This window comes from Leuciscus leuciscus, assembly GCF_965113295.1.
Source record: "Leuciscus leuciscus genome assembly, chromosome: 6".
In the NCBI taxonomy this organism is placed as follows: Eukaryota; Metazoa; Chordata; class Actinopteri; order Cypriniformes; family Leuciscidae; genus Leuciscus; species Leuciscus leuciscus.
In genome coordinates, this window is record NC_138730.1 from 31678454 (window position 1) to 31698673 (window position 20220).

General features: G+C 37.8%; 1 long non-coding RNA gene across 1 annotated transcript; it reads right to left on the reverse strand.

Moving 5' to 3' along the window:
- Positions 1-1105: 1105 nt before the first annotated feature.
- On the reverse strand, positions 1106-10104 carry LOC309501891. The gene is made up of 2 exons (XR_014207039.1): positions 9983-10104; positions 1106-1282 (listed from the first exon to the last, which is right to left on the reverse strand). It is a non-coding gene; the product is annotated as an uncharacterized lncRNA (long non-coding RNA).
- Positions 10105-20220: the final 10116 nt, after the last annotated feature.

Sequence of the window (20220 nt, forward strand, 5' to 3'; positions counted from 1 at the left end):
TTTCATTTAATATTTAATATTCAACAATATTATTGATCTGCCTGCATTGACAAAAAATTGCAACAAAAATGAACCATCACTTGACTTACTTAAGATGGACTGTGACGCTATTTTCTTCTAGAAGCAAACTTTTATCTCTGTAAAGCTGCTTCGAAACAATCTGTATTGTTAAAAGCGCTATAAATAAAGGTGACTTGACTTGACTTAAGTACAGTAAAAAAGAAAAGAAAAAAAATACAGCACCTTTAAGTTATGAACGTCATTTCTGAATGTTCTCTGAACGTTCAAAATGTCCAGTTTTTTTAAATGTTTAGAATTTTTATTTTTTTTTTTTGGTTATGCGAACATTAAGGAAACATTCCATTTGATCATTCTGCAAACATTTTGGGAATGTTACTTTCTGTAACATTCTGAAGCATTCTGAAAATTGGAAAAATGTTAGATGAACATCCAACTGAAACGTTTCAGAAAAAAAACGTTTAAACAATATAAAAAACGTTTTTGTGCTAATGATTTGAGAACATTATTAAAGACCAGATAACTGAAGAAATGCTCTATGAACGTTACTGTGGAACATTTGTAGAGAACCTTTTCCAGAACGTATAGCCAAAGTTCTGAGAATGTTCCCTGTTAGCTTCATGGGATGGTGGAAGTAGTATTATTAGGAATGTATTCATATATACTACACACCTGCATAAGTCAAGAAGTTCTTCATCAAATTCGGTACCTAATATTAAAGCACAAGTATTTGGATGCATCCCAATGGCCAAAATCGATCATGCTGCTGATCAGACATGCACAGGTGCAGCAACCAACCCTTGAAAAATGGAGCATTTGCCCCCCACCATGTACTTTGCATTTGCTTCCCGATGCACCACAGAGCTGCTCTCTGTATTAATCTTGCAACATTATAGCAGCGATTAATCAGGGTACAGTCTGCTGAGGCTGGCAGAGGGGCTTCCCAGCGAGAAAAAGAAAGAGAGAGAAAAGAGAGTGAAAAGTTCTCATTTGCTCATTGTATTTCCAGTCACACATTATCTCCTCAGGCAGCCGCCCCCACCCCCTTCTTTTCTCTTTTTCTCTGTCTTTTCTCTCTCTCTCTCTCTCTCTCTCTCTCTCTCTCCCCCCTCACATCTGTTTCCTGGGGTGATGTCCATGTTGCTACCTACTTTCCATAAAACATTTGATTCCATCCAGGGGAAACACCGGTGTGCTGGAATGTCCAGGAAGCAGGTGCATCAGCGTTCTCTGCTTTTCACATCAGAGAGGCTTCACGATCTCTCTGCCAAAAAAAGAAGGAATAATAATTTGTGTAGGCCTATACACACAGTGTTATTAGTGTAAACAGTGCTTGCTACTGAAGAAACGGCTGTATGTAACCGTTAAACATTGCTTCATCATAGACAGATGGTTTGATATACTTCACCACGCTCTGATAACTACTTTCACTTGCTGTTCTGAGGATCGTTTAGAGATTGTTTAATGTTGTTTACCATCCAGGCAGTGTTAGCTGACTGTGAACATTGAATAAAAAATATAAAACAGGGAGTCTTTACGTAATTATGCATCACTTGTTATCAACCCATCTACGCAGTTAGACGGGACCCTTGTATAGAACTGTTCCTGTTGCCATGGGAAACCTCCAAACCTATCATCACATCAAGGATATGATGAGTCATCCACATGCAGATCCATATTTATACTCCGTCACCTTGGTAGGTTACACCCCCACCCCTCTCGCTTTCCATTTATGTTTATTAGCCGGATGTAAGATCTTAAGATCTTATCAGTAATGCAAAAGCACAACTGTGAGTCATGTGGTATGTAACTTTCTTTATGATTCATAAAGAGATATGTGATATACTGCTGTAATTCTTTATACATAACATTAAAGTTTATAGTTATATTAATGGGTCATGGCCCAATATATTTACATTACCATTCAAAAGTTTTTCGGTTCGATTTTTTTCGTTTTTGATCATTATGCTCACCATGGCTGCATTTATTTGATCATTATTACAATTTAAAGCAACTGTTTTCTATTTCAATTTTGTTTCAGGATTTTTTAATAAATAGAAAGTTCAAAGGAACAGCATTTATTTAAAAAAAAATCTTTACAGTCACTTTTGATCGATTTAATGCATAAAAAAAAAATATCCCCAAGTCAAAAATTTCTAGTGACTGATAACATCTACATTTTTCAATTAGTCTGACATATTATTTCTCATTGAGCCAATGTTAACAGATTGCAATAAGAATTGCATGGGCCAATTTAAAACTTTAGATGTGACCAGTCACTAGAAAATTTTGACTTGGAGAGGTTAGAATTTTTTTACAGTGTTGAATAAAAGCATTAATTTCTTAAAAAAATTAATAAATAAATAAGAATGATATATAATTCAAAGTTAAAAAATGTAATTAGCATGGCAAAAAAAAACAAAAAAACATTACATTTATCTAAAACAAAATAATATTATAAAATATTGGGGAAAAATGTTAACCTAAAAATGTGTTGTAACATCAAAAAGTCACAAATATTAACATCACTGAATCAACCTAAATGTATTGGTTAAACCAACAAAACTTTAATTCACAGATGCCTAAGGTAACAACTGCAGGTTTAAAAATTTAATTAAATTAAATTAAATGTAATTTAATTTAATTTAATTTAAAAATAATTTAAAAATATATATAAATTAAAAATAAAATAAGAAATAAGAAATAAAAATAATTGTAACAAAATGAAAAGAAATAAATACATTTAAAAAAATGTTTACATGTTTTTTTCCATGTAATTGTACACCCATTCAAATGCTATTGTAAACACAATGCTATCAGTAGACACAAAATAGAAGAACTGAATAGAAAACTAAGATAATGTGGCTGAAACAAAATACAGTGCAATTATGTTCTAAATCACTGATCTCTTTGAGCAGAGGGTAATGCTGTTTTGGTGGCAGACACACAGGGTGATTTCCCATGCTGTGTGAGAGCGGAATGTAAACAGTGGGGTGAGAGGGCTGACACCATGGGTGTCTGAGAGTGTTTTCCTAAGCCCAGTCTCTCCAAGCTTTACAGCACGTAGGTGTGAGATGCTGCACAGTTAATAGCACCCTTCGAGTGAAATAGCGCACCATGCAAGCTTCACACACAGGCAGATGACACCTTTCTAAACACTGCACAGGCTCGTAAAGGCCTATTTCTCTGTGTGCGTCAGCAGGAGGGACGACTTTATCATCTTGACTGGCTGTAATATAGATTCCACATGGAATGTCAAAACGGCTCCGGCCCTGTTCCTCAACCACACATCAAAGTAAAGAAGAGAGTTCATGAGCTCAAGATGTCTAATAGTGGATATTCTAAACTTTGACCCTGAGGGTAGTCGTTCAGAACTCAAGGTAGTCCTTGCATTCATTCATCAGCAGATCGTTGAAGGTTACAGAATGGTGCAATGGCACTCTGTCATGGACCTCTCAATGTTAATTACTGGACAAGTGATTCAGAGAGTAACAAATATAAGAGGTGTTTTCAGGGAAACTCAAAGAGATTTTGAGAATGGTCCCACATGTGATGCATGGGTGTTAAGGTAGGGACACACCAAACCGACGCAGAAGAACTAGTGCTGATGAATGCCGACTGTGTCACCGCAACAAAGCTGCACTTGAACACACAGAGAGAACTACAGCTGACTGTCAGCTAGCATGCGCGTTCTGCGCCGGCGTGTGAATGAGACAACTGTCTATTTCTGCAGATATATTCGTCTATAGTCGTCATTCAGAAAGGGAAACCGACGCTGCAGGCTGCAGATACACAAACCGTAAACAAAGCAGTCCTGAATATCAATCCTGCTAAACACTTTCTTTATTCCACTCCGCTCATGTTAATATTGAAATATTCGCCAATGAACACTCAGGTAAGATGACGTAACATTAGAACAGCCTTCTATCTGTACCGTTTTGACTTCTTTGCTCGCTTTTTTGCTATTATTCTCGTATTAGTCTCGTTCACTAAGCTGAACAGCTAATTAGAGATCTTTCTCTCACCGACGGCCCGACCCGATTCTAGTTACATGTTGAATCGGCCCAAAAAAAACCCGACGGCGTCCGACTAGAGCCAACAGTGTGGAACACACCGGAAAAACTACGTCAGCCAGCCGCTCAAAAACGGCCCGACGATCAGCTTGGTGTGGAGGTACAAACAGGAACCTAAACTAAGGAGGAAACAGGAACCTAAAGGAAACAGGAAATAAAACTAAACCAAACCAATACAATCCCTGTGTCCCATTGTCCATACTATCCATCCTAAATAGTATGTGAGATTAGAATAAGTTTGTCCCAAAGCATGTTGAAAATAGTATGTCAAAAGTCCCTGGATGGTCTACTATTTCCGTAAGATTTTCAAAATGTGGATCCGTACTCCCTCTAGTCTAAACCAAAGGCTAATATTGCCCACAGCCACAGCCCATTGTGATTTGGAGGAGGATTCAGGTCAGAACTACAAACACAAGCAAAAAGTGTTAAAAAAACGACAAAACATGGCGGATATGCATGACCGATGTTTAGATAGTTTAGATAAAGGTTCAGATAAAGGTTTGAGTGACTAATAATCAAAGTTTAACCTGATAAACTGCCACAGGGCAGTTTATGTTGGCAGGATGCGACAGAGAGCAACCGTTAAAGACGCAATTGTATGACGTGATAGTAGGCTAGGTCCCAAAGCTTTTACTTTTAGGGTGGAGCAAACACACAAGGAAAGGAAGCGAGGGAAGGAAACGAGAGTGCACAAATAAGAAATGAGAAGTATCGAATTAAACCAACATGCGTGTTTACAACTACATATTCATCAAAGAATCATAAAACAATCTATTAATGTTTCCACAAAAATATTAAGCAACTGTTTTCAACATTGATATTAATAAGAAATGTTACATGAGCACCAAAATCAGAATTCAGCTTTGTCATCACAAGAATAAAATATATTAAAATAGAAAGATTCATTTTACATTGTAATATTATTTCACCATATTACAGTTTTACAGACTTTACAGTCTTAGCTTAAGACTTCTTTAAAAACCTACAAGCCCCAAACTTTTGAATACTAGTGTTCATTTTTCAACCAGTTTATTTACCCAATAATAGAGTATTATAACCTATTTTCAGTGTTTTACTGATTTTCACAGTTTTTAATCATTAAATATTTTTACAACAAATATTGGTCTAAAGCTGTGCAGAAAATAATTGCATTCAACCAGAAAGCATGCAGATACAAAGGTGAGAAAACTATGCATACAATACATGTAAAAAAACAACAACAAAAAACCATAAACAATGCATATGCTGCAAGGAAGGAGAATACTTAAAATATTTTTGCAAACTCAAATGGGTATTTTTTTATTATTGTTTCATTTTAAAATATTTTTTACATTCTCACAAATTTTGCAAACATCTGGGGGGTCCACTGGCCCTATAGTTAAACAGATGAGAATAAGATAATAGTCATTTTTAATAATAGTTGTATGATCCTTATCTATCTTTTTATTTACAGGGATAGTAGAGAAGGGACAGGAACATTTCACATCCACCTTGCACATTTGCACAACATGTAAGAGCATGTGTGGCTGTCCGTCCCTGATTCACCACTTACCATTACGTCTAAAGCTTACAAACACAATGTTTCGAAATGAGGGAGTTGAACTCTGTTGCCCTGACAACAGCAGCAACCAGGTTCCCTGGTCTCTGGTCTCTGGCCATTACGTCAGACACAGAGTAATCATAGAATGAGTTCACTGAGTCTGAGCCGGAATGCATGTCTATGAGTCTCCAAGTCACCACACACATCGATGAGTGTGACAAGATGACATGGGCCACCTTGACGACAACACATTGCATTTTCTTGGATATGATCTTATGTCGGTTATTCATTCTTATTTATCTAATTTGCAATTGAATGAGCTTATTACAAAGACTATTCCCAAAGCACAAACGAAGTCTTTCTGGAAACCAAACTCACCAAAGTGAGTTTTTAATCAGAGGAAAGCATCTGAATAGGTCAGAACAGCTGATCTAGAAGAAAGTTCACATGGGCCACATAAGCACTGAGGCAGGAAGGCATGTGGCCCGAGCTCCATTAAATTAAGTGAGCAAAGCAAAACAGCCCAAATGATGAATCACGCCTGCCAGCAATGTGCACCTCTCCAGAGAAGAACTAAGTGAGAGAAAGCCATGTAATTATGTAAGTGAGCTGAAATAATCCAGAGAATAAAAAACAAAGCCTGAATAAATCATAAGTTGTTTGATTGCTTTGTTTTTGTCTTCTGAAAGTGGATTCCTTATTTCTGCAGCAAAGACATACACAGTACTGGCAAAAAAAACTAAAAAACATGGTACCAGCATACATATACACACGTTTGTAATTCAGGGAATCAGTTTTATAATGAGTCTGTGGCTTTCTGTCCTGGTGATGTGGGAAAATCAATGGATTTTCCATAAAACAAAATGACAGCAATAAAAGATTTACTGCAGAAGGATGGGACCATTGCCAATTTACCATCACAGCTTATTTTATATTGCCAATAAAAATTGTGAACATAAAACACCCCTGAGATTTTGCGGAGGTTCTGATTTAATTTCACACCTTTTCCTGATAGGAATCATTGACGGGAACTCAAATATACATGTTAATGAGTACTTAGTGCATAGAGCATAAATCTACATGAAAGTTAATTAATGCTCAAACTGTGTTATAGTTGTCATCAAAAAATATATATATATAATGGCACACATGGCAAATTGGACTGTTGTTTTTCTGCTGCCTAAATAATGCTTACACAGATATCATTATACATAACTATCATTTTTGGTTTGGGTTTTGTCTGACAATGTGTCAAAGTATACACTTAAGTCTCAACCAATTATATGTCAGATCACAAGCATTCATTAGATACTATGCTAATGTGCAGCCTTGGGGTTTCAGGAATACCTTGACATTTGTTTCTCTTCAACAAGCATGGAATATTTTCTCAGGGAGAAGCAAATACCTGCATATTGTTTGTTTCTGAACTATGATCAGCCTTTACGCACTAGAAAGTTAAACACTTCAAACTTTAAAATGACAAAATCACTGACTGCTTTGCATAACTGCCTACATACTATATGAGCGTTTCGCCGCGAGATAGACAGTAATATAGGAATAATATTTTTCTGTTTTAGAAAATGTTATCTTTAAATACAGGAAATCTTCTCCAGTCTTTCAGATTCTACACAGAATATATTGATAAATGAATCACACTTAAGATCTGCCTAATAAACTGTAGCTAAAGCAGGGAAAATGCTCATCTCCTTAAGCAAGCATTGGATCAATATGCACCCAACAGAAGATCAATGCTTGGCGTCATTTCTCTGTTTGCTTTGTGGTAATCTGCACAGTAAGGAATTAGGTTACACATCACATCCTTGAATGGACTTCCTGTTGCCTGCCTGCTTGTTTTCCTCCATCCGCTCTCAAACACGGCTTTAAATTACATCCATTCAATTTCAATGGATTCCTCTAAGCAGTATTTTTCTATCCATTCATTCGGTCATGGAGTTGCATATAATGCATGTGAAAACACCAGGGTTTGAAAAACAGTTCAGAAAAAATGCGGAGTCCTTGAGCGTTTCCGTGCAAGGGTTATTGACTGCTTTGAAATGCTGTTGGAGCGTACAGCTGTAGCACTGAAGCCTGAGACCGATTGCAATTTATATGCTAGCGCTGTTAATGAGGCCAGTGTAATACAGTGCATCTGCAACAGCACACATCACGCCACAACAAGTTTAACGGTTGACAGCAGTGGACTGCTCTTTGTTTAAGGCCACTGAAAGTACGAATTTTAGCAGTGTTTTAATATGACCTCTTTTGAGTGATGTAATCTTCTAGCGAGGAATGTCACCTCAGAAAGAGATTACAAAAGAATTTGCCACTGACACACAACTCTGAACCAAAAGTGGACTGAAAAATGATCATTACTCATCCTCATGTTGTTCCAATTCCAAACAACATGAGTTAACTATTATAATTAACTAAAACCATTTTTTTTACTTTTTACAATAAAACAATTTATAACTTAAACAAATTTTATTTCAGCTAGGTGACAAGGCAATATTTCTCACCTAATACCTATAATAAACAATTACACTGAATATGGACTGAAGTTTTTGCTTTTAAAATAAATGTAAAATACCATAAAGAAATAATAAAGCAATCTGTGTGGTTTATGTGTTTTCAAATCTTCTGAAGACATTTGATTGCTTTGTGATGTATAGACTAAAATGTATTGATAATACTGATATTTTGTTAACTGTTAATAACTGAGTCAGTGAGTTGAACTTGAGAACTAATGATGCGTTCCATTTTTTCTCGGAAGTGGAAAAGTCCTAGTTCCCAGTAGAAACTTTTAAATGGAACTCTCTCTCAAGTCGGAGTTGCGACTGGGAAACTCTGGGAAGCGCAACAAACCTGACTTCAGAATCAAATATGGCTGCTCAGCGCATCAACCGCAGTGAAACAGCAATATATTGTTTATTAGCACTTCTGTTTGTCTGTCTCAATAAACTCACTGGTGTACACAGTGCTATCCAACCTCTATTTGTGGACATGAAACTTCAACATTATCTGTGAGTAAATATAGTTTTTTTTTATGTGTTTGTATTCCAAAAGATCAAGCACAACGAAGGTTTGCCTTCTAAATCCATCAGTCCGAATCATGAACGAATAATTCGGTTTTGTGAACAGAATCAACAGATTCATTGAACTGATCTGATTCAAAATTATTTTTAATTTACTAATCACTAATTACTATTTAAAAATCAAAATTCAGTCCGTCTCAAACAAAGCTATTGCATTTGCTCTTTTTTTTGTGGAGCTTGACAATCCTTTTTACTATATTGAAAAGTCCATAGTATGCTTCCAAAATTCACCCTCTGTGTCCCACGGAAGAAAGAAAGTCATACAAGTTGGGAAGGACGAGAGTGAGTAAATGATGACCGAATTTTCCTTTGTAGGGGAACTATCCCTTTAACATCAAATATGCATTGAGGACACAGTGTGATTGTTGCAGGTCCTGGTTGGATTCCTCTCCTCACTTGCCAAATTAGGAAACTGTGCTAAAATAACCCCTCAAACATCCAGGAGCAGGTGCAGAAATCAATCACATAAATCAACATGAAGCACACTCATCAGAGTAATTAGCATTGCTTCACAAAAGAGGATCTGAGTAGAGACGTGTGCATGGAAAATTCGAGAAAGAGAGAGAGAGAGAGAGAGAAAGAGAGAGAGAGAGAGAGGGAGAGGGAGAGGGAGAGGGAGAGGGAGAGGGAGAGGGAGAGGGAGAGGGAGAGAGAGAGAGAGAGAGAGAGAGAGAGAGAGAGAGAGAGAGAGAGAGAGTACATACAGTATAATTGCAGGGCTCAGACTCTGACTGGCAGAGATGGTCTGATGCTCCATGAATATGCTGCAGCCCACACACAGAGGGGCAAACACACTCAGACAGTACTGTGACACAGCAGAATGATGTCATCTCATTGTAGACGTGCGCTCCATTCATATTCGCACAAGACAAATGCCCCCTTACGTAAAATATCCATTTATAGGAACAGTCAATGTACAAGTAACTGTAAGAGTTGTAGAATCTTTTGTATTACAATACAGAGCTAGTTCGGATTATTTTCAATGTTTACTGCAACACAATAAAGCATGCTTGCCATAGACCTAGTGAACATATGATCTGAAATGGACAACAAAATCAATAAACAGAGTTGGCCATAGGTGAAATGAGTTTTAGTACAAACACATCATGGAGAGTTTTGAAATCTGAAGATGATTCGAGTCACACAGCCTTTTAGCAGCAGATCACTTATGAAATGCAAGCTGAATGGATTTTCACAGGCTAGCCTACAATCCAGCTAAGTACATTTTCATGTTCTTTCAAACTGTCAAAACATATTACCTTACTGATAGGCCACTTCAGACAGAAAACAGGGGTGGAAAATTAGCGTAACCCAGCTAACAGGGTACGTTCTCCGAATTTTTGCTAACGTTCTAGCAAGGTTCTCTTAGCAAACGCTCTACTATTCTGAAGGTGTTTCCTGTATTAGTGCAAAACACAGAAAGAATGAGATCAGTGAGCAAATGTCAGCCGGTTCTTTTTAGTGAATCAAAATCAAACAGCATGACCAGAGAAGATGAATTTTTCGAGCAAATGACTTGTATGAGCAGGTTCTTTTCAGTGAATTTAAAAGATACAGCACACTAGAGATGTCTGATTCCCGAGCAAATGACTGTTGAGCCGCTTGTTTGTAGTGAATCAAAAACGTACAGGTCGATTCCAGTCTGAATCCTGAAAGAAAGACACTTATAACCTGGTTCTTTTTACTGCAGCATAAACGTACTGCGCGGCAAGATAAGTCCAATGCTTGAGCAAAAGACTCTAATAGGCCGGTTGTTATAAGTGATATATACATCGCAGACAGAAAAATTTGATTCCAGAGCGAAAGACTTTCCTTTTTGTGAAATACAAACACTTACCAGTTGTTTTTCAGAATTATCTGATACGGTTTTATGTTGTCACTGCTAATTGGTCATATGACAATGTATACACAATATGAGTCTTTTTTGTGTGGTATTTATGAAAAAAACAATGTTTTGTTCGTTGTTGTTTTAAATGTATTATGAGATTAAAATGATCCCAGCATTTCCTCAAATTCAAAAGTATTGTTACCCTGAATTAAGACAAATCAGAATTGGAACCCAGATCATTACCTTTTTTTTATATGATTACCATTATATGTAGCAACCAAGTGAATTTTGGAAAGGATAGAAGGCGGCCAAGAAGAATCAATGGCAGATGTGTGTTGTTAGTATACATGTGACCCCCTACAAGACCCGTTTTGAATATCAGTATGTTCCGTGTTTACACGCTTGGCGCTGCATGAAAAGCGGCCTTGGGTTCAGCAGTCTGCAGACTCGTCTTGGCCTTTGTGACGTGGCGGTCTGGCTTTTGTGTGGTCTTGACAGGTGGGGTAGACACACTCTGTCCGGAGGTTCGGAGCAGCGAGAGGGGTTCATCCCCCATCTGCTGCTGTGAAAGTGGGGCACGCGACCCTTGTAGCGGCCCCTCCCGACACAGCCTTCGGCGGTAGAGAGAAAGAGGCCCAACGTCTTTGAGCACACAATAGAGGAGTCTGCACGTCTGTCACTCTGGGCGTATAACACAGACCGGAGGCCCCAAACAGTCATTTTAGCTTTTCACTTAATGAAATGGAGTGTGTGTGTGTGTGTGTGTGTGTGTGTGTGTGTGTGTGTGTGTGTGTGTGTGTGTGTGTGTGTGTGTGTGTGTGTGTGTGTGTGTGTGTGTGTGTGTCTGTACACCTGTCACTGCATTGCCTTGGTTACTCCTTAAAGGAATGCTATTTCATGGTGTCTTTCTGTCCTTATGTGTTCATGCAAGTATAATATATAGGGAGAGGGCTCAGCACATTTCTAAAAGCACAACTGCAGTGAACACCTGATACAGCCCTGACGAGTAAAACCTCCTTTGCCCTTTCATTAGGGGTTGAAACTGGTTTTACACATTTAACAAGCCAGCAGAGCATTGAACTGTTTTCCTAAGGGCTTGAAATGGTATTTTGAGAGAGAACATGTAATATGCACCTTAAACTTTTCTCGTAATGTCGAACAATGAGTTTGCCAAGTATCCACTTAAAAAAAAATAATAATAAAAAAAATGCTATGTAAGATAAGGTAGAATAACATCCAACACAACAGAAGCTCAAATGTCAAACAAAAGGTCAAATCAAAGCTTATTTGCTCAACTTGCAACCAATATTTAAATTAAATATTAAATAGATTGACAATGGCATTTGTATGCTCCAAAAAAAAACAAAAAAAACAGAAAAAGAAATAACAATCACGGAAAATGTCAAATTGTTCATACATATACAGTATACACACACACACACACACACACACAAACACACACACACACACACACACACACACACACACACACACACACACACACACACACACACATTACAAAACCTCTCTCTTTATACGTATGCGTGTGTTTCAAATGTCTTAATGTTAAAAAGCTACTATAAAATTGCTGTATATTTCTAACAATATATTATTTTATTTTTTTTGTCTTAATTGCTCTGTTTTGCATGCATTTTAGAAAATTAATTGTTGTTGAAATGATGTGGAACATTCTTAAATTAGACAGAAAGTCAGAAAGTTGTCAATCCCTGCAGTGCAATGTTTTAAAAAGCCTAAATGCTTTTTCTCTTTCTCTGTCCTCTATCCTCCCACACCTGTAAAACTAACGGCCACAACCTACTTTAAAATAATTACGTCTGCAAGACCAGAGAATTGAGTTTTAGCTTGGAGGAAGTTGTGGTTTGACCTGTGCCATTTTATAAGTTTGGTTCTAATGAAATCAGTTGAGTACTTGGCATTATGTTCTTTTTGGTCGTTAACATAGTGCCTGACATGTGAAGAAGCAAAATTACTAATTACAAAATGAAGACTAAATGTGTTTAGCCATTGATTTATTGAAAGTGCCATTGGAAGTTCCTTAGCAAGTTTATGATACTGTGAAGAAGGCGTAAAAATTTTATTAATAAAAATATGCATGTGTCTGTGGCCATGTCAGATTCTCTAACTGATGTTGTCACTTTTTACTCATATTTAAAAATACTTTGTATATGCATTCTTGAAACACCCCCTCACATCCACAGGAAGGATATCCTTTACAGGCAGAGCAACAGTGACAGACTGTGCTCAGATTGTACAGATGTTATAACACTGGAGAAAAACCCATTAGAGTATCTTTTGGAAAAGGCCATCATAACATCCCCTTCACCCACCACAAACAAACACACTCCACATACACACCCCATTCATACTGGTACCTGAATCCCACATGCAACATGATTTATGATGACAGCAGCTGAAGCGACACCCCCCCACGTCAGATCAAGAGCAAACTAAAACTCTCTTTGGGACAGATTTAATCTACTTTGACAGTGGGTCTGTAGCAAGTCTGTCTGTCACGCCATGAGTGTGTGCAATGTAGGGATCTGCAGTCTAAAAGAGATGACCTTTAACATTTCACCCCCAAACCCTGGCAGCTGTCTGTGAAGCCAGTTCAGAGCTGCCCCCATCTGTCACTGACCTCCTGGAGGTGCAGGGGGAAGGATGTCTCTTTATTTCATTAGGCTGAAAAAGAAGAATGCCATTCTCTTTGTTAGTGCACTTGTTTGTTATATAGTGTGATACAAGTATATAGCCATTTTATAGATAGATAGATAGATAGATAGATAGATAGATAGATAGATAGATAGATAGATAGATAGATAGATAGATAGATAGATAGATAGATAGATAGATAGATAGATAGATAGATAGATAGATAGATAGATAGATAGATAGATAGATAGATAGATAGATACTGAGACCATATATTTTATATACAGGATGGATGGATGGATGGATGGATGGATGGATGGATGGATGGAGCAGGCAGACAGCCAGATAAACACATAATATGTAAATATACTAGACAGCACACACAAAAAGTTCAGGCAAATTATGAAGTGAAAAGTGAACATTGATATCCGGCTAATTTATTAATCAAAAGATCCAGATCATGCCTAAAAATCTTACACCAGATTTCCTCATCCCAGACCTACTTCTAAACTTATCCATTACATAAACTGATTTGTGCCCAAAACAAAGTTCAGTACAGAAGGGGGTTAAACTTGATTATTTAAAGCTGTAGTACACAAAGACTCAATTGAGAATACCTCTCTGAGCTCCATTAATCCCTAATGCTAACTGCGGTCTAAGGAAGCTTGGAGTGAACTTTCACTGGAGGTAACATAAGACGTCAAATTTCTCTGAGAAGCAGCACACATAGCATAAGGAAATGTAATTTCTAGTTGATGCATCAGTGGTATCAGACTCAAAGAATACAATGAACAGTGGTCAGTCCAGTAGACAAATGCGTTCATTTAAATATCAATGGACAATGATACGAATGAGAATTTGAGTATTTTTAACATACAAGGCTTAGTTAACCCAAAATATTCTGTCATCAATTTCTCACCCTTATGTCATTCCAAACTCGTAAGACTTTTGTTCATCTTCTGAACACAAATGAAGATCTTTTTGATGAACTTCCGTTGACAGCTATGCAACTACCACTTTGTCGCTTTTAAAAGTTCATAAAGACATCGTAAAACGAATCCATATGAATAGAGTGGTTTAGTCCTAAATTTTCTAAGACTCGATCGCTCTATATGATGAACAGATTTAATTTATGCTTTAATTCACATACAAAAATTGATCAGCAAACATAAACAGAAGCTCAACTGAACCTGCTGAGAACAAACCTCGTTGGTTTTTGCTGAAGCTCGAACGTGCTGCGTAACACGAGAATGAACCTCATTGGTTCTTGCTGAAGCTCGAACGTGCTGCGTAACACGAGAATGAACCTCATTGGTTCTTGCTGAAGCTCGAACGTGCTGCGTAACACGAGAATGAACCTCATTGGTTCTTGCTGAAGCTCAAACGTGCTGCGTAACACGAGAATGAACCTCATTGGTTCTTGCTGAAGCTGGAACGTGCTGCGTAATACGAGAATGAACCTCATTGGTTCTTGCTGAAGCTGGAACGTGCTGCGTAATACGAGAATGAACCTCATTGGTTCTTGCTGAAGCTCAAACGTGCTGCGCAACACACGAGAATGAACCTCATTGGTTCTTGCTGAATCTCAAACGTGCTGCGTAACATGAGAACGAACCTCATTGGTTCTTGCTGAAGCTCAAACGTGCTGCGTAACACATGAGAATGAACCTCGTTGGTTTTTGCTGAAGCTCGAACGTGCTGCGTAACACGAGAATGAACCTCATTGGTTCTTGCTGAAGCTCGAACGTGCTGCGTAACACGAGAATGAACCTCATTGGTTCTTGCTGAAGCTCAAACGTGCTGCGTAACACGAGAATGAACCTCATTGGTTCTTGCTGAAGCTCAAACGTGCTGCGTAACACGAGAATGAACCTCATTGGTTCTTGCTGAAGCTCAAACGTGCTGCGCAACACACGAGAATGAACCTCATTGGTTCTTGCTGAAGCTCAAACGTGCTGCGCAACACACGAGAATGAACCTCATTGGTTCTTGCTGAAGCTCAAACGTGCTGCGTAACATGAGAACGAACCTCATTGGTTCTTGCTGAAGCTCAAACGTGCTGCGTAACACATGAGAATGAACCTCATTGGTTCTTGCTGAAGCTCAAACGTGCTGCGTAACACATGAGAATGAACCTCATTGGTTCTTGCTGAAGCTCAAACGTGCTGCGTAACATGAGAATGAACCTCATTGGTTCTTGCTGAAGCTCAAACGTGCTGCGTAACACATGAGAATGAACCTCGTTGGTTCTTGCTGAAGCTCAAACGTGCTGCGTAACACATGAGAATGAACCTCATTGGTTCTTGCACATCAAGCAAACACTTGAGCTTCTGTTTACCACAACTGATGTGTGAGTTTATGAATGTTTAAATTCAATCTGTTGATCATATAAAGCGATTGTGTCTCTTCAAAAAAAATGTGGACAAAACCACTCAATTCATATGGATTAGTTTTACGATCTCTTAATGAACTTTTTGAAGCATCAAAGTGGTAGTTGTGTATCTGTCTATGGAGGGACAGAAAGCTCTCAGATTTCATCAAAAAGATCTTCATTTGTGTTCCGAAGATGAATGAAAGTCTTACAGGTTTGGAATGACATGAGGGTGAGTAATTAATAACAGAATTTTCATTTGTGGGTGACCTATCCCTTTAAAACAATTTCAGTCTCACAAATCACAAGTAAAATGCCAGCAATCAAACATGCTTGCGGCAATTAGTAATTTCTGAGATCACACAGTACAAACAGTACATTAATGTGCCCAAGGCTGTTAGCGTTCTGCCTGGTTGATCGCCGGAAGTGACTCTTTAAGGTGTGGAGAAGTCTCTCTTTCATAGCCATGAGATGAGAAGGGGAGGGAAAGCGTTCGGGGCGCTGTGGGCGGTTGTGAAACGCCAGGAGAACACTTGCCGTGACGCACGGGCGGCTGCTGTCACAGGCAGGATCAGCTTGGGCTCTGCAAAGGCACGGTGTGAGAGGAAACCCCGTTCTGGGATCGCTGTCTAGCTTGTGTGGGTGGTATGGTGCTTGCTGTTGCCTTGGAAACAAAGATCATCTGACTGCCACAGTCTTCCTGTCTTGTTCACACATGCAGGGTGCATGCATACAAGCATAGATGCATAAATAGTGGCTTTATCTTGTAGCTAAAGGGAGTGTCTGTTTGCTGTATCTGTGAACTTTACTGCACTGTATTGTGTGATAATAATCAGCACTCATTTATGTCTGTGAGATGCAGACTTTGACAAGGAGTGGTAAAAGTAATTTGGCTTTGAGCATTTACAAGGTTCCTGGGACTCTATTGACACTGATAAGACAAACATGTGATATAATATGCTATGCTTTCTAAAAGATACTTTATGTAATCTATACACATTTACTTTCATCAGTTCCCTTTCATCATTATCATTACAGCCTTGATTCCCCTTAGTTTAGTAAGTTTCAGATTGAATAAAATAAAAACATTCTAGTGTGAACATTTGCACATAATGGATGCTTCAGTTAAAGAGCTACAGTAGTCACCCAACAAATCAGTCATCATTTACGCATTCTCATGTTGTTTCAAAACCTGTATGACTTTCTTTCTTCTGTGAAACCATAAATAAAATAAAATAAAATAATACTGTTAATTTTTTACATGCAATTACAATTAATAGGAAATGTAGCTTCAAAGGATGATTCAAAGGATAAATTATAGCATAAAAAAGTAGTTCAAACAAGTCTTCTGAAGCCATATGATTGCATTGATGATCACATTTAAGTTGAAATATTCAAATCAATCTGAGCTCGTTTTTGGCAAGTTCTTTAGACTGAATCAGTTTATTCATTTCACAGAATGGAGGAAAAGACCTGAAATAATTCATCCTGTAATACAGTCCTGTTCTGTTCCGCATGTTCATACTACTTATAATAGAAATTAAAATAACTGGGTTATAAATCAAGCGTAGCGTCAGTTCTGGCAGGTCACGTTAGTCAAGCTCGCATCAGCTGCTCTCAGCTAAACTACGTCTAACTATAGGAATATGATGCCTATCACAGCATCCATAAGCTCCTTCCGTATTATCAACAGAAATCACGTTTCTCAGGATCTAATTACCCTCCCAGCTCCTCCTCTCGTTCAGTCAGGATTTGGCATTCTGATTCTCCTTTGAATCAGACTAAATTCTATAATTATGTTGTACATTAAAATTGAATTAATGATATCTGCAATACATTCATGTTGGTTCTGTTCTGTTTACCCTAAGGGGGGTTATTGCTGCTCTCCCTGCTCTTATCCATGCAAGGCTGCATGAATTCTCAGGGAGTTCTTGCCCAGAACAGAACCATACCGCCAATCCAAACTGTATGCTTGTCAATCGTATTTGACGATAGTGGTCCTGACAGAACTTTAGGTAGTAACCCTGAACCTACCCCTGTAGTTGCCTTACCATTACTTTCACTGTAAGTACACGTACTGTAAAATAAAGTGAACCATTCATCTTTCATTGTAATTGTGAACTATTCCTTTAAACTCTTTTGCAATTCTCATTTTCTGATATTGTATGACGCAAGTTTTGCACAGACAGCACTGATTATCTATAACACTGATTGTTCTGATTAGGATAATGATCTTGCTTGTGTGTTATGGTTTCAGTGCAATGGTGCTATCTGCTATTATTTTACTCATCTAGAGCTAAGCTCCAAATTATTTTAACTTCTGGTTGCTGAGCCCAACTAAATCAAGGCAAAGTGTCATTCAGTAAGATATACTTTAAATTTTGTTGGGTTATTTGTAAAGGTTTCTTTTGTAACCATAACAAAGGGTGATTATTCAAGTATACAGACCGATTCGAATTTTGGGTGATTTCAGACTTGACAAAGAATAACAACATAGTGCACCGCCATGACGTACATCAAAATATGTTGATTTCATTTCGCTCTACCCTAAAACCACACATGACACTTCTCTTGTGGAGTCTGAAATATCTTGCGGTTGTGGCTGGCTTGTAAACATGCACAAAAAAAGGTGTGAGTCTTAAAAATAAGTGTAAAAACTGAAAACAAGCCTGACCTTACTGCGTCAAGTGGCTGTTTTGTTTGTGCTAACATTACTGTGACATTTCTCAAGAGATTTATGCTGCATTTATGTAATCACTGAGTCTTTTCTGAGTACTGAGGCAGGTACCTCTATGTGGAGCAAGTCAACAAATAACAAGTGCAGTAACCACACCTGACATATTTGTAGACTATAAAATGCAGTTCAGATTTCAGACTAGATCAGTTTTGTTAACAATTTTATTCATTTTAATGAACTTAATAAATACATATTAACATGATCATCAATTCAAGTGATTAGTTCACAACATTTGACAAAATATAGCATTTTAGTGAAGGAATGAATTAAAACACTTAACCCTATCACCACATCTGAATACATGTGGAGCATCTACTGAACTGAAATACTGTAGAAAACCCCCCAAAAGAGAGAATATAGGACAACCATAATCAGGACAAGCACAAGTTTTGCTGCCTGCCACCCAGATAATCAGCCGCCCAAGAAGCAGATCTGCTACTGCCCGTCAAGCTACAAAAACAGCTGTATGTCCTCAACTCAGCAGGATAAAAAGACATTAGGAACTCTAACCTGGAAACTAGAGCACCTCACAAACTCCCAAATGGAGAGGAAGACTTTCGCCAGTATCTGACAGTATATTGAGCTTGTTATCCGTACCCTAGAGGCAAATGTTCACATAATAATATGTTCTTTGAGGGAAAGTGTTTGTGCCTTTAAAAATAGCTGAGACAGGATCAAGGAACTGGTCAGTCATTCTCTCTCTTACATTTTTAGAAATGTCTACTCTTATTATTCCAGATAATCAATCCTCATGAGTCATGCCATATCTTTTAGGATAATAGAGGTAGACAGAATTGGAATAGGATCATATTCAGACACAAACTTGCATCATCTTGAACCAAAAGCTCTTATATCACATCAAACAATGCGATTTCTGCAACACAGTTCCAACACAAAACACTACAAATAATGTACTAAAAAGGGAAAGTAGAATATGTATTTTAACGTTTCATTGCACTATTGTATATTATTATTATTATTATTATTATTAGGGCCCGAGCACCGATGGTGAGAGGACCCTATTGTTTATTCTTCTCCAAAGTGAATCGCTTTTTGGAGGGCCTAAACATGCTCGAAAACTCATGAAACTTTGCACACGCTTCAGAAGTGGTGAACATTTATGTGTGATATGGTTTTCAAAATTGGGTGGGGCAAAATGGCTCAATTGCTTGCAGCTTTAATTATTATTATTATTATTATTATTAAAATCATGTAATGCCATCGGCATGTGTCATTGCTAGGCCCAGACTAAATTTGCTGCCGTTTTTTAAAATAGAATTTCTGCACCGATTTTGTTGCAAAATTCTGCAGAATGGATTTAATGAGTAAACCTACATTATATGTGGGCCTAGTTATTTGTACGTATACAGACTGGAAGTTTCGGTTGTTATGATTAAAGGAATTTCAGCTAGACAGATTGCTGATGAATACCCATCTCTATATACGGTACTGCTTGATTGGTTTTTGAACAGATAAAATCATAGCCTACTTTATGAAAGCATTATGGCTTTATTTCTCAAGATCAAAGTAGCAATTGCATTGTTCTTTAAGGATTTCTCTTAACCAAAACATGTTTTCCACCTGATCAAAGATGACTTTGACTCTAAAGTGAAAGAGAGATACAGATGCAGAGTGAAAATAAAACAGAACAAAAGGAAACAGCTTAGCATAACCACAAACACCCTCGTGCACAGGCACAAACACACACATTATAAGCTGCACAGTAAACAACTCTCCATAGTTCTAACAGTCCCCATCCACTATGATCTGAGCAGATCTCACCATTTCACATCCATCATACACAAGGTCAAGAAGAGCCAGAGGTGCAACTGTACAAATTGCAACGGAAATTACTGGCACAACCTCATAACATATGACTCATTCTTTAGAA